Below are 13,386 nucleotides of genomic sequence, written 5' to 3' on the forward strand. Positions count from 1 at the left end.
TCTGGCCTGCCGTGCTTCTGTGCTCCACCCACCTAGAACTCTTGCTACAGAAGGAAAACTATGACACAATTTGAAAATTGTAATGTGTGACCTGAATACAAAAGGTGTGAACAATAATACAAACTACAACAGAACAATTGGGGGGGGAGGGTTAAAAGGCTGCAGAACCATGAACAACGGAAAATGGTTGTTGGATCTTTGTGCCATCTATGACCTCAACATTGGAGAAATGCTTTTCCCATGCTATGACATCCAAAATATGACCTGGTGTTCCCCCAACAGAATAGACGGATACCAAATTGACCACCTGATGATCAATGGCACCTGGAGAGGATCACTCTTGGATGTCCAAGTGAAGCAGGGAGCTGATGTCAGTTGTGACTATTACCTGGTAACAGCAGCACTGAATCTGCACAGAACAGGGTGAAGAGCAATAGGACCCCAACAGTTCAATGGGGGAGGCTACATTATCTCAGAATGAAAAGTGCTTTGTCCTTTAGCTGAAGAACAGATTCCAAGCTCTGGAAAACATTGAAGACCACACACACAACCAGACCCAGATGAAGTTAACAAGTGGGAATGAGTTAAAACTGACACTTGGCATCTGTTGAGCACAGGAGGGTCCTGAAGAAAAAGGTCATAGAAGCCAAATCTGAGAGGCTGTAGGACAGATATAAAATGCAGTACAGAGATGCAGACTGAAAAGTGAAGAGGAAAGTAAGAGTGGTTGACCTAAAACAATCAGAAGATGCAGTCAGAAGATGGGAGCAAGGGAACCTATACAAGATCACCAATCTCAGACAAACAGGGAAGACCTTCTTACATCTGAAGCAGGAAGAAAGCCTCAATGCACAGAACACTAGCAAAATCCTTAACAGACTGCCACCAACAGCAAAGGCTGACATACAAGAAGCAGAGACTGACTCTGATAATATTTAACCACCAGAGAAGGAAAGGAAAAAAAAAAGGTCCTCAAATCCCTTCGGAATGGAAAAGTCCCTGGGCAGGATGATCTAAATGCAGAGCTGTTCAAGGCAGACCCAGAGCTGGCAAGGACAGTGATCCAACCACAAGCAATATGGGAAGAGAGTAAAATACTAAACAACTGGTCAAAAGGCATCATTGTGATCACAAAGATGGGTTCCATAAGCAACTGGCTTGGCATCACCCTTTTGTCTATCCCTAGCAACATCCTTGCCAAAATGATCATACAAAGAATATCAGGTGTAATAGACAACGCGTGGACCAAATATTCACCCTATGTAACATCCTTGAGCAGTGCCTGAGTGGAGTAGATCAATTTCATGGATTTTGAGAAGGCATTTGACAGGATACACAGGGACAGTCTATGGTGTGTACTTCATATATTTTATATGGGATCCCACAACAGATTGTCCTTCTCAAGAGTTTGACAACTTCACATGCTAGGTTGGAAACAATCAACACCGTTTTGCAGTCTAGATGGGCGTGAAAGGAGGTTACATGATGTTTGCACTACTTTTAAACATGGTTATGGAACGTGTGCCAAGAGGAACCACTGAAAACCAACTAAAAGGCATCAGATAGGCTCTTCTTCTCACTGCAAGATCTAGACTTTGCTGATGACGCAATTTTGGTCTTGCGCACACACACACACACACACACACACACACACACACACACACACACACACACACACACATCAGCATATGCAGGAGAAATGCTCTCAATTCAGCATCTTTCATCCAGAAGAAAATGGAATTGATTAAGCTGAACATCCTATACCCCTCACCAATCCAAATAGAAGGAACAATGCTGCCCACAATTGAAATAATCAGCTACCTAGATGACACTGTCAAACATGATGGAGGAGCAGGCACTGCCATCATGAACCCACTCAGCAAGGCCAGAAACAACTTACAAAAGCTAAACAATGTCTGGAATTCAGCCCAGTCTACCACCAACACCCAGCTAAGACTTGACCTGAGCTGTCCTGTCCACCCATTATGAATCGCCCCTCTTGTCCTTAGCATGGCACAGGCTTGAAGTTGAGTGCGAATGCCCATGGGACTTTGTTTATGGACATTGCCATGTGTTTATATATATTGTCTCAGCCCTTGTCTCCTCATTGGTTATGTTCCTCCCATATCTTTACCTGTCTCACCTGTTGCCCGATACTCCTCTAAACATACATGCCAAGTTTCCCCGTATTTTGTACGGGAAAATGCAATTTTTTGGCTAATACGGCGCACACTGATTTTCATATGGGAAAATTATGTTTTGTATCAGAGATTTTTTCCGTTACTCCGAGAAAATTCTTAGCATCCACCATTTATTTTTTCAAACACGCATGCCCAATGAAACGGAACTATTTTCGATTTACGTGGTTTTATAGTTGCACGTGGTTTTCTTGGTCATTTAAGTACATCGGCTCTGACTGCCCAGACTTCTGTGACGGCTGCAGAAGTTATGTTCTGCCAATTTCTCATGGAACCAGGCTTGGGGAGTAACGGAATACATGTAACAGTGTTACTTAATAAGGATACAAAAAAAAGGTAACTGTATTCCGTTACAGTTACAGAAAAAAAGACATACTCAGATTACAGGTACATTTAGTGAAAATGGGGATTATTTAGCAGGATTACAATTTTCATGCTATTTTATTTTTTCATTTAAAACTGGAGATGGAGGGAAAATAACATACTGTCATACGCACATGCGCGTGCACTACGACACTTCATCTGTCAGTATGTAAAACTTACCACCTGGAATGGCGTCTATCGAAAAAAACGCATTCACCAGGTGGAAATTTCGCCATTATTTTAAGTTTGTGGAACAAAAGGGGAACAACACCACCGTGAAATGCAAATTGTGCCTTCCAGCTGTGAAACACCTGTCATCGTCCAAGGACTCGACTTCCAATCTGAAAAAACATTTACAGGTAAGACTGCCAATATTAGCTAAGCTAACGTTAGTTAGCTAGCGAACCTGTCAATACCGGTCCTATTACAACCTCTGATAAATATTTTGGGACTGTGTGTGATGCTGGGGACTGGGATAGTTTGCAGGGTTGGGAAGAATTTTTTCAAACAGTTCTGGTTTGCCGGTAATTAAATTAACAAAGAATCCCCAAAGACTGAAACTACCTGTGATGAGGTGCGGCTGGCTGGGCTGCTTGCACCTTGTACAGCGCTCAGATAGAGAGACAACTGAAACTCTCTGGATTTTTCAGAAGAAAAGCAATGGGTAAGAATTCATAAAGGCTGGCGCTTGTCATGTTATTAAGGTCCATATCAGTACAAATGAAGGCTATGCATTTCGGTGCCCATTTCAAGAGAACATCATTAAATTATTACATCTCATTATTATTGCTCATGCTCTAGATAGCCAGGAAGACCGAATGCTGCCATTGTTAGTGAACAGGTTGCATTTTTTTGGAACGTTAGCCTGAAGTAAGTGAAAAAACTAAATTACATCGACAAATATTTCTAATTACTGGCAACTAAGGTGTTATTGCCAGTTACGAGTCAGTGGGACAGTTCCCGCACAGTGGCATCCTTAATGCCTGCACACTTGATGTCATAGGTGTTTTGGTTTAATGATTGACCTTGTTTACTAGTGACATGATGCTTGTAGTGATGACAGTTGTTAGAAATACACACAGAACATGTACTTGTCCTCCTAAAAACCTTGAATTGTACTTATCTATTTCAAATATTTATGACTACCACAAGTGCCACTAATAATAATAACCTTTATGATGATAGGTACTGTTATTGTTGATGTTATTATCATAGTAAATGTGCTGCTGCCCGAGTTTGAGTGTTTTAGTGACGTGTGGTTATTTGTGGTGTGGGGAAATTGTGTGTTACTTATTTTGTAACCGGAGCATTTGTAATATTATATTGAATGTATTAATGGATATTTTTGTATACAATGTAAGATTTTAAAGATGATTGATTATGGACATGTGCAATGGTTTGGACCATGGGCATAAAAACCCAGGGGAAACCTGGCAGCAAGTGAGTTGGGTTTGAGGTGAGCTGTTGAGAACACCTGCTTAAAACCTGTGCAATACGTTTTTTTCCTCTTGGCAGTTTCCTGCTGGTAAGGAAAAACAAAAACAACATCTTTTTACCACCACTGCTGTCTCACTGCTCTGATCCTTAAGACTGCAAGGCAAGCCTGGCAGCAGTTATTAGTTACTGAATTAAGCATACTCTACAATTGTTTGATTTTTATTTTGCTTTGTGTTTTTTCAGAGGAAGCATCCAAGACACTTGCATTTGAACAAGGAAGACACCAGTCCATCTGAGATGAGTGAACATGGACAAGCACAAGAGGTCTTGCATCCTCCTTTCAAACAAGCAAAACTTGGACTTGGACACAGCACATCCCAGAGTGCTGTCAGTAGACTGATATTTGAATTTGTGATTGACGATGTTCAGCCTTTCTCCTTGGTTGAGCGGCCTTCATTCAAAAAGCTCATAGAGGGAATCAGTGGTAGCAAAACAGTCATGTGCAGAAAGACACTGGTGCAGCGTATTGAGAGGGAATTTGCTGCCATGAAAGAAAACTTGACTGCAACACTTAAGAAAGTGACGTGTGTACAACAGCAGACTTGTGGACTGCCCACAACAGAAGTTTTTTTTGGTATGACATGCCACTGGATTGAGGAGGATACTCTTGAGAGGAAGTCAGCAGCACTGGCCTGTGCGCGAGTGAAGGGACGGCATACTTTTGATGTCCTTGCAGCAAAAATCTGTGAAATACATGCAGACTACAAAGTGCAACACAAAGTAAGGGCCACAGTTACGGACAACAGGAGTAACTTTGTTAAGGCTTTCCGGAAATTTGAAACAACTGAGGAGGCAGCACCAGATGACTGATGATGGAATCAGGTTCTTGGATATGGACACAGTTCTGGAAATAGAGGGAGATGAGGAGCTTCCCTTTTTCCTTCCCCCTCATCAACAGTGTGTAGCACACACACTCAACCTGATTGCCACCAATGAGGTGGATAAAGCAGCATCAACAGGGCCATCTTGGAGAGTGTACCGAAGTGCAATGGGAAAGTGTGCTTTTATATGGAACAAAGCACATCGATCATCAGCAGCTGCAGAAGTAGTGCAGGATATTGCCAGTATGAGGGTTACTGTTCCGTGTGTCACAAGATGGAGCTCTGAATATATGGCCATTGCTAAACTGATTGGACTTACAGAAGACAGGCGTACTAACACCTTCTGCACGCTTCGGCAGCGCATTGATATCTGAGCTCCGTATCAATGCGCTGCCGAAGCACGCAGAAGGTGTTAGTACGCCTGTCATTATAGTGCGGACTTTCCATAGCATAGAAAATCACTACGTTTCAATTTGTGTAACTGAACTTGTTTCATGTCACTGGTCATATAAACCTATGTAAACAGGAAAAACGCGGAAGAGTTTGGTTGCATCTAACTACAGCCCCAAAAAATACCATTGGCCATGCTGAGCCTAGCTACATTGCTAACAGGAGTGACAGCGCGTCTGACTGACTGGGAGGTCGCGCAAAGCTCGGAGAGGTACGGAGCAGCTCGTCTCAATTCAGATAAGAGCATATTTCATTATGGAAGTACGGTGGACTGTTCCTTTAATGGGTGAATAAAAGGCATCGAGTTAAATATTATTGTAGAAAGGGGCTTTATTACCGTGGTGTTTTTCTGGGTTTGGTTGACTATTGACTTGCTACCTAGGTCAATTTACTTCAGTCCTGTGGAAATTTATGATCCGTGTAGACATAACGGGGGAAAATTGCCCCCCTGAAAAAAAAATTCAGGAGCCGCCACTGAACGCACACACTACCGATTGTGTTGCGGACGAGGAGATCGCGTCCGAAAATATCAAGACCAGTTTGATCTGAACCGAGCAACCAAGAACCGATGAAATCGGCTACGAGGTGCCCCCGCACACATTTAAGAAGAAAAGAAGAAGAAACCTTTATTTGTCACAAGCACACTTCAAGCACAGTGAAATTCATCCTCTGCATTTAACCCATCTGAAGCAGTGAACACACACACACACCCAGAGCAATGGGCAGACACACTACAGCACCCGGGGAGCAGTCAGGGGTTCGGTACCTCGCTCAAGGGCACCTCAGCCCAAGGCCGCCCCACGTTAACCTAACTGCATGTCTTTGGACTGTGGGGGAAACCAGAGCACCCGGAGGAAACCCACACTGACACAGGGAGAACATGCAAACTCCACACAGAAAAAGGCCCCCACCGGCCGCTGGGTTCGAACCTGGAACCTTCTTGCTGTGAGGCGACCGTGCTAACCACTACACCGCCCATTTATGATTCGCAAGCGATTTAATCAGCCCGACAAAATCGTAAGCGAATCGGGAAGGTGTGTGGTGGGCTGCAGTTTATTCTTATTATGGTTTATACGTTTAATAGTTCTGCACACACTGCGGCACTGACACTGTCAACTTTCTCTAGCATTTGTCTGTTCACAGTACGAATCAAAAATCACCGTGGAGTAAAGTAGATTGTCTAGGTGTTAGATCACTAGACTAACCAGAGAGAGCAAATGGAGGTAAGACTTCGAGAAACAGAGAACCAACTGATGGAAAATCGCACAATTCTGTCATTTTAAACACATTTAGGGTGTTTTCACACTTGGTCCCTTTCAGCCATCTAACCGAACTCAGATCGATGACTCAGCATTTTTTGCGCATATGTGAACACTCCAACCGTACCCAGACCCCTTTAAAGCAAACCGAACTGAGACCACCTCAGGAGGTGGTCTCAGTACGGTTCGCTAAAAATCAACGGTACGGTTCACCTAATCTGCGCATTGTGAACAAAAAGCGCACCGGGTTCACTTCGCCTTTTTCACTGTAGTTTAACCTTCTTCGTTTGCCGTAGTTGGTGACGTGACTGTAGCAGGGAAACTCAACTTCCTTTTGGAACTTACCACAGCCGCTTTACAGTTCTCTGAACTTACTGACTGATGAGTCGGCCACAATAATATAAATATATATATATATATATATATATATATATATATATATATATATATATATATATGAGTGATTCCACGCTTATGGGTACTGAAATGGGGACATGAAATGAACTTATTTTTAAAAATTCACCTAAAACCATTTCTTTTTTTTACCATCAGGTCACAAAACATGTAATCTTTAATGAATGATATGTTAAAAGATAACTTTAATTTTCTGAGATGTAATAAAAACATATTTATATGCCAAAGTCAGAACGTAACAGAAGTGTTGTGGACATATATATTCTCAATTTTAACAATGTAGAATTACTTTTTGAAACATAGGAAGGTGATGTTTTAGCAAATATAATTAATAAACATGTGTAGTAGAATAAACATACACATTCTTTCAATAAGATTAACATGGTATATAGCTAGATTGTAATTAATTTGTAACAGACGCGAGATGGACAATCGTAACAGAAGTAATGTAACAGACATCATTTTGGAACTCATAGGCTTGACTTTGGCATATAAATATGTTTTTATTACATCTCAGAAAATTAAAGATATCATTCATTAAAGATTACATGTTTTGTGACCTGATGGTAAAAGAAGAAATGGTTTTAGGTGAATTTTTAAAAATAAGTTCATGTCCCCATTTCAGTACCCATAAGCGTGGAATCACTCATATATATATATATATATATATATATATATATATATATATATATATATTTATTAATATATAAATATATATAAATATATAATATAATTAATTTTCCTTAATCCGCACTATTTTGATCCAAGAATACATCAGGGCAAGCATGGCAGCAGACATTTTGGCTACGTTCACACTGCAGGCTGAAGTGACTCAAATCCGATCTTTTCGCCCATATGTGACCTGTATCCGATCTTTTATTGACAATATGAACGACACAGATCCGATTTTTTCAAATCCGACCCAGGCCGTTTGGATATGTGGTCCTAATTCCGATCCCTATCCGCTCTTTTCATATGCGACTTCAGTCTGAACCGCCAGGTCGCATTCATCCGACTTACACGTCATCAACAAGCCACAAACGTCACTATTCTGCGCTGAAGTAGGCAGCGGGTCTCTCAAAAAAAGTTACAACAACATGGCGCATAATCACAGGCGCAGATAGAGGGTGGGACTCGTCCCACCCAGATTTAAATTCACCTCGTTCGGTCCCCCCTACTTATAGGGAGGAAAAAACGTCTATGCTGTCTTTCTTTGCATAAGGCAAACCTCACGGAAAAATCAAAAGACTAATTACCATTCGGTTTATTGAGGTGCACAGCAGTGTATACATAGTTGCAACAACTCACATAAAACAAAGACTGATATTCGGTTGGTTGAGCTGCGCAGACTGCACAGGTTGCGAGCTCGAGCTTGGTTGCTATGGTTACTAACAACAAGTTTGACAGGCATATCGGGGTTGGGGTTGGTTTGCTGGCAGCTTTGTCCCCCCCCAGTTTTTTGTCCCTCCCAGTTCAAAAAAACGTATCTGCGCCCCTGCGCATGACATCAATGCGAGGGACACTTCGGGCTGTGAAGGTTCTGAATCTTCTCAATGGAAGGACGCAGAGGTTAGGGAGCTGATTTCCATTTGGGGGGATGCAGCTATTCAAGCTAGATTGGATGGGTCATACCGCAACCGGGCGGTTTTACTTCCGTAAACACTGGCCATGCTCACTGCGTGTGACGTCATCGTATCCTGCAATGCGCATGCAGAACACTTTTAGGTCGCTTTTCGTTCATACTGAGGATCACATACAAGTCGCATATATTTGTTAATGTGAACGACCTCACAAAAAAATCGGATTTCACAAAAAAATCGGAATTGAGCATTAAGCCTTGCAGTGTGAACGTAGCGTTTGATTCAAGAGAAAATTACCCAGAATTCCGTGCACTGGGGGTCTGAGGGCTCTAGAGGACCTGGTGTGAACAGAAAGAGGACTGAGGCCCCATCAAAGCTTAACTGGACCAGAAAGAGAACCCAGTCCTCTTTGTAATAAATTCACAGTGTGAACACAAAAAGAACTGAGTTCTTTTTCTGTTGGTCCACTTTTTGGTCCACTTATTAAAGAGGACTGAGTCTGGTTCCTTTAAAGGGGACCAGGTGTGAAAACACTCTTAACGACTTTACTCATCATCCAGTCCAGTAGGTGGCGCTGAAACACCTCACTATCAGGAGGAGGAGAAGAAGAGCTGAAGCGTTTCCTCTCAGGAGTGAAAAATAATAATCGCGTTTGGAGAGAATAAATCGGTTTATCTTTAAATCCTGAGGTAAGTTAAAGTGAAACTGGTTCTCTGAGCTGCTCGGTGTTGGTTAACAGTTTACTGACTGGATCATAAATGGAGCTCTACTTCACACTGAATTGGGTTTAGTGAAGATTATTACTGTTTTTAACCTTTTTAAAAAAATAAATCAGTAAAGATTTTGACTGCTATCAATTTCATTTCAATAACTTGCTTCAGTGTTGTCTTTTGCAGTTGCTAAGGATTAAGCTAAGTTAGTTTACCTCAGATAAGATTGAGTATTATTACTACGACGGTGTATTAGGGTAAAAATAAAATACTGAGCTGGGGGGAGGGGGGTAATATTCCGAGAAAGAAACAAAGACTATCCGAAATTAAGAAGAAAAGGTGCAAATACACCAGTTATTATGTCAAAATACCACTGGAAAATTAGTAAATTTCAAAATATTGAAAAAGAGTCAAAGTGTTGAATGCTTATTTCCACCACTGTGTGTGTATATGTATGTGTGTCTTGTTCTTCTTTTGGCTGCTCCCGATTAGGGGTCGCCACAGCGGATCTTTCGTCTCCATTGCTTCCTGTGTTCCGCATCCTTCTCAACCACTTTCATGTCCTCTCTCACCACATCCATGCATCTCCTCTTTGGCCTTCCTCGTTTTCGTGTGCCTGGCAGCTCCATCCTCAACATTCTCCTTCCCACATGCTCTGCATCTCTTCTCAGGATGTGCCCGTACCATCTCCAGTGTTTTCCCCAGAAAAAAATTAAAGCCCTAAATTCTGCCATGATAATACACAGACAATCGAGTGCCAATTCAATTGAAAGCGAGCGCCGAAGGCATGATGCAAAACTAGGAGGGTCTGGCGGAATGTCCCCCCGGAAAATTTTTTGAAAATCGATGCTCTCTGGTGCATTTTCAGGGTCTCTGAGAGGTTTTAGATACATGATTATAGGATAGATTTTACCAGTGTTTGAATGATTTCTTACCTAAATAGTATTAATGTATGCACATTTGAAATTTCACCTTAAGTTCAACATGCAAGTTAAACTGTTTTGTTATAGATTCCTCTATGCTTTATGCATAGAGTGCAAGACATTCCTGCAAAAATGAGATTTTAAATAAAACATGAAAAAGCTAGAGATTGCAAAATATTTTACACACACAAATATATATTTTATAAGAACACTAATATAACAGGGGGTCCATTTGGATGCAAGGTGTTAGTGATTTTCAGTAATTATTTAACAAAACTAAATAAGTATTATTCAGTAATCTGACCATAACCTGCCTCCATCACTAGATGTGATCACGTTTGCGTCAAGACATCCTGGCTAGCAAGTTATACTCTCACTATTAATGACAATGAGTGCCATCAAGAATAACATTCTTACATTATGGTTAAAGTATTAATTTAACGTAATGGTGACTTACCTGTGCCATCTGAAGTGCTCTGTAGCCAGGGGTTATCCTTGATCCAGGCAGTTTCGAATCCTGATTTCCTTTTTTTTGGATCTCTGGGTGCTTCTTGCATGGATTAAAGTTTTCCGTTGCTACGACGGATTTCTGTCAACTGGGAGCGCTAAAGGTCAATAATGAGAGTGATGCAGATCCGAGGAAGAAAAAAAGGGGGGGGGGGTAGGCCCATAGGTCTGACACTGATGTGATTTAGAACTTCACCAAGCTGCTGTGATTGCCTGTTGTTGAACCCTTTCTTGTGCTATGTTTGAGTATATGTAAAGGAATAAGTTGTTGCGCTAGATAGGCATAAATAAATAAATACAGCCTCCGCTACTGTCTAGTCCTGGGGAGGCTCGGCGTAGGCCACTGATGAAACTATTTGGCTGTCCTACTACTAGGCAACTAGGTTACTTGTCTACTACTAATACTAGGCCTTTTGTAGTAGTAGTAATAATGATATTTGCCTATTGAAAGGTGATCAGGTGAAAAAGTTGAAGCTGCAGCAAGATCTATGCTATTAAGCGTTTTGTAGGTTAAACAGGCTTCAGCAGAAAACGTCCTGGAAAGGCTGTTTTTTTTCTTTGGTTTGATTAGCCTACGATTTAATCTTTAAACATTATGGTTTCAGCAGTTCGCTTAAACGTTGGAGGCTGCAGAGTCGGGCTGCAAGATTTCCCGACACTTGTTTAAGATGACAAACTTCATAGTAAGGAGAAAATAATTCCACAGTATTTAGTGTCTCGTCAGTCTCAAAAATTAATAGTTAAGGAGCAACGTGAATTAAGTCCCAAAAAAACATCTCGTAGGCCTATATTTTACATTTTCAAAAAAGTCCGGAATTGGAAGTCGGTCAGTGGAGTGTAATGAAGTGTCTCATTCACTAAGCACAAAAGGTCAGAAAATAGTGGAGAAAACAGCTATTGCTTAAATAGGCTACTAATGGTTTACATTAGTAATTTAATGTATGTGACAAATAAATTAATTGATTAAATAGATAAAGAAGCCGGGGCGGCACGGTGGTGTAGTGGTTGGCGCTGTCGCCTTACAGCAAGAAGGTCCTGGGTTCGAGCCCCGGGGCCGGCGAGGGCCTTTCTGTGTGGAGTTTGCATGTTCTCCCCGTGTCCGCCTGGGTTTCCTCCGGGTGCTCCGGTTTCCCCCACAGTCCAAAGACATGCAGGTTAGGTTAACTGGCGACTCTAAATTGACCGTAGGTGTGAATGTGAGTGTGAATGGTTGTCTGTGTCTATGTGTCAGCCCTGTGATGACCTGGCGACTTGTCCAGGGTGTACCCCGCCTTTCGCCCGTAGTCAGCTGGGATAGGATCCAGCTTGCCTGCGACCCTGTAGAAGCATAAAGCGGCTTGAGATGATGAGATGAGATAAAGAAGCCAATACTCTGCAGCTCAAAATTCAGGAAAGTGGCTCCGGTGTCGCAAGTGCACAAGAACAGTTATTTGAAAGTTAACCTGATGAATTTGTGCGTGCGCGTGCGATTTCATGAAGAACCGGGACAATTGGCATTCGGTGAAAGATTCACACCTCTGACTCATTATATTCGCGCGCGCCCTCTCGCCCACTGCTGCTTCGTTTTCCCGATTTACACGAGTGTCTGAAGGTGGAGTTTTCAGAAATCTCCACTCTGCCCAGAGTTTGCAAAAGTAGCTGTTTTCAGTGACTGAAACCTCCGTATAGGTGTGAATGAGAGGTGCAACCGAATAAATAAATATGCGTCTTTTTTATCCGGCTACATGTAGGCTATCACTGCGCAAAGCCTCTAATGTTGAAATAGTAGTAATATTTGTTAAAATAATAGTAGGCTAATTTCCACATTAATTGGTAAAATGGCACAAGGGATGTGATGGGGGGGATGGCCGTTTTATAAGGGGGATGATTTGAGATTTTTATTTCAGAAGGGGGATGCCTGAGTGCGTCAAATTACTTTTGGTTTTGCCAGCATGGACGCGCTTCTTTTAAATGAAGGCACATATGTGTCAGACATCGACAAAACGGTAAAGAATAAGTGGAGATGGGCTTGGCGAAATGAAATGGGCGATAATGGCAAGCCATTTAGTTCATGGTGCAAAAAGATGAAAATGGCAGGTGTGCGCTTTTGTGTAGTTTGCCATAAAAAAAAAAAAGTCTATGGAAGCAATGGCAAAAAACTAGATGCCTTTGGCTTCACTGCGAAGAAGCAGAAAAAGTGAACTTTTTTTTTTCAGAACTTTGTGCTGAAAACTTGATGATTCATCATTTATAGCCAGTAATGACAATGGTAAAGTCTTGCCTTAGCTTTAGTCATTGTTAAAATTTATGTAAATGTACTATAAGTAGGGGCTGAGGGGATAATGGACAACACGGCATTTAAAATTTGACGCTTCGCTGACGTGGTAGGGGCCAACAACATGGAGCTTTTTTTTCAGTCAGATTTTATTTTTTGCTTTAATGCATGGCTTCTTGGAGCGAATTTCTCTTCGTGCTCTGGCACTGAGAGAATGTTGGTGTGGACACTGTAGTGCCAGTTGTCATCATGGCGGTGGACAGAGTGGTTGTGCTTTTTGAGCTGGTCGCTGTGATCAAAATTGACAACGTTTTCGTTGTCGTGACAATTGTCTGGTTTTGTGTGCGATCACTCACGTAGGTTTGTTGCTGTTTAGTCAACCAATCTTCGATCGAAGCCATAATGATAAT

The 13,386-nt window shown here is 41.8% G+C and overlaps 1 protein-coding gene across 1 annotated transcript in view; it reads left to right on the forward strand.

The window, feature by feature from the left end:
- Positions 1-9,174: 9,174 nt before the first annotated feature.
- LOC132883057 (zinc finger protein 239-like) overlaps positions 9,175-13,386 on the forward strand; it is a 41,587-nt gene continuing 37,375 nt past the window's right edge. Inside the window, exon 1 of the mRNA XM_060916208.1 lies at positions 9,175-9,271. The gene's annotated coding sequence lies outside the window, so the exon portion shown is untranslated. The remainder of the gene's footprint in view (positions 9,272-13,386) is intronic.

Source organism: Neoarius graeffei, chromosome 1, assembly GCF_027579695.1.
Source record: "Neoarius graeffei isolate fNeoGra1 chromosome 1, fNeoGra1.pri, whole genome shotgun sequence".
Classification (NCBI taxonomy): domain Eukaryota; kingdom Metazoa; phylum Chordata; class Actinopteri; order Siluriformes; family Ariidae; genus Neoarius; species Neoarius graeffei.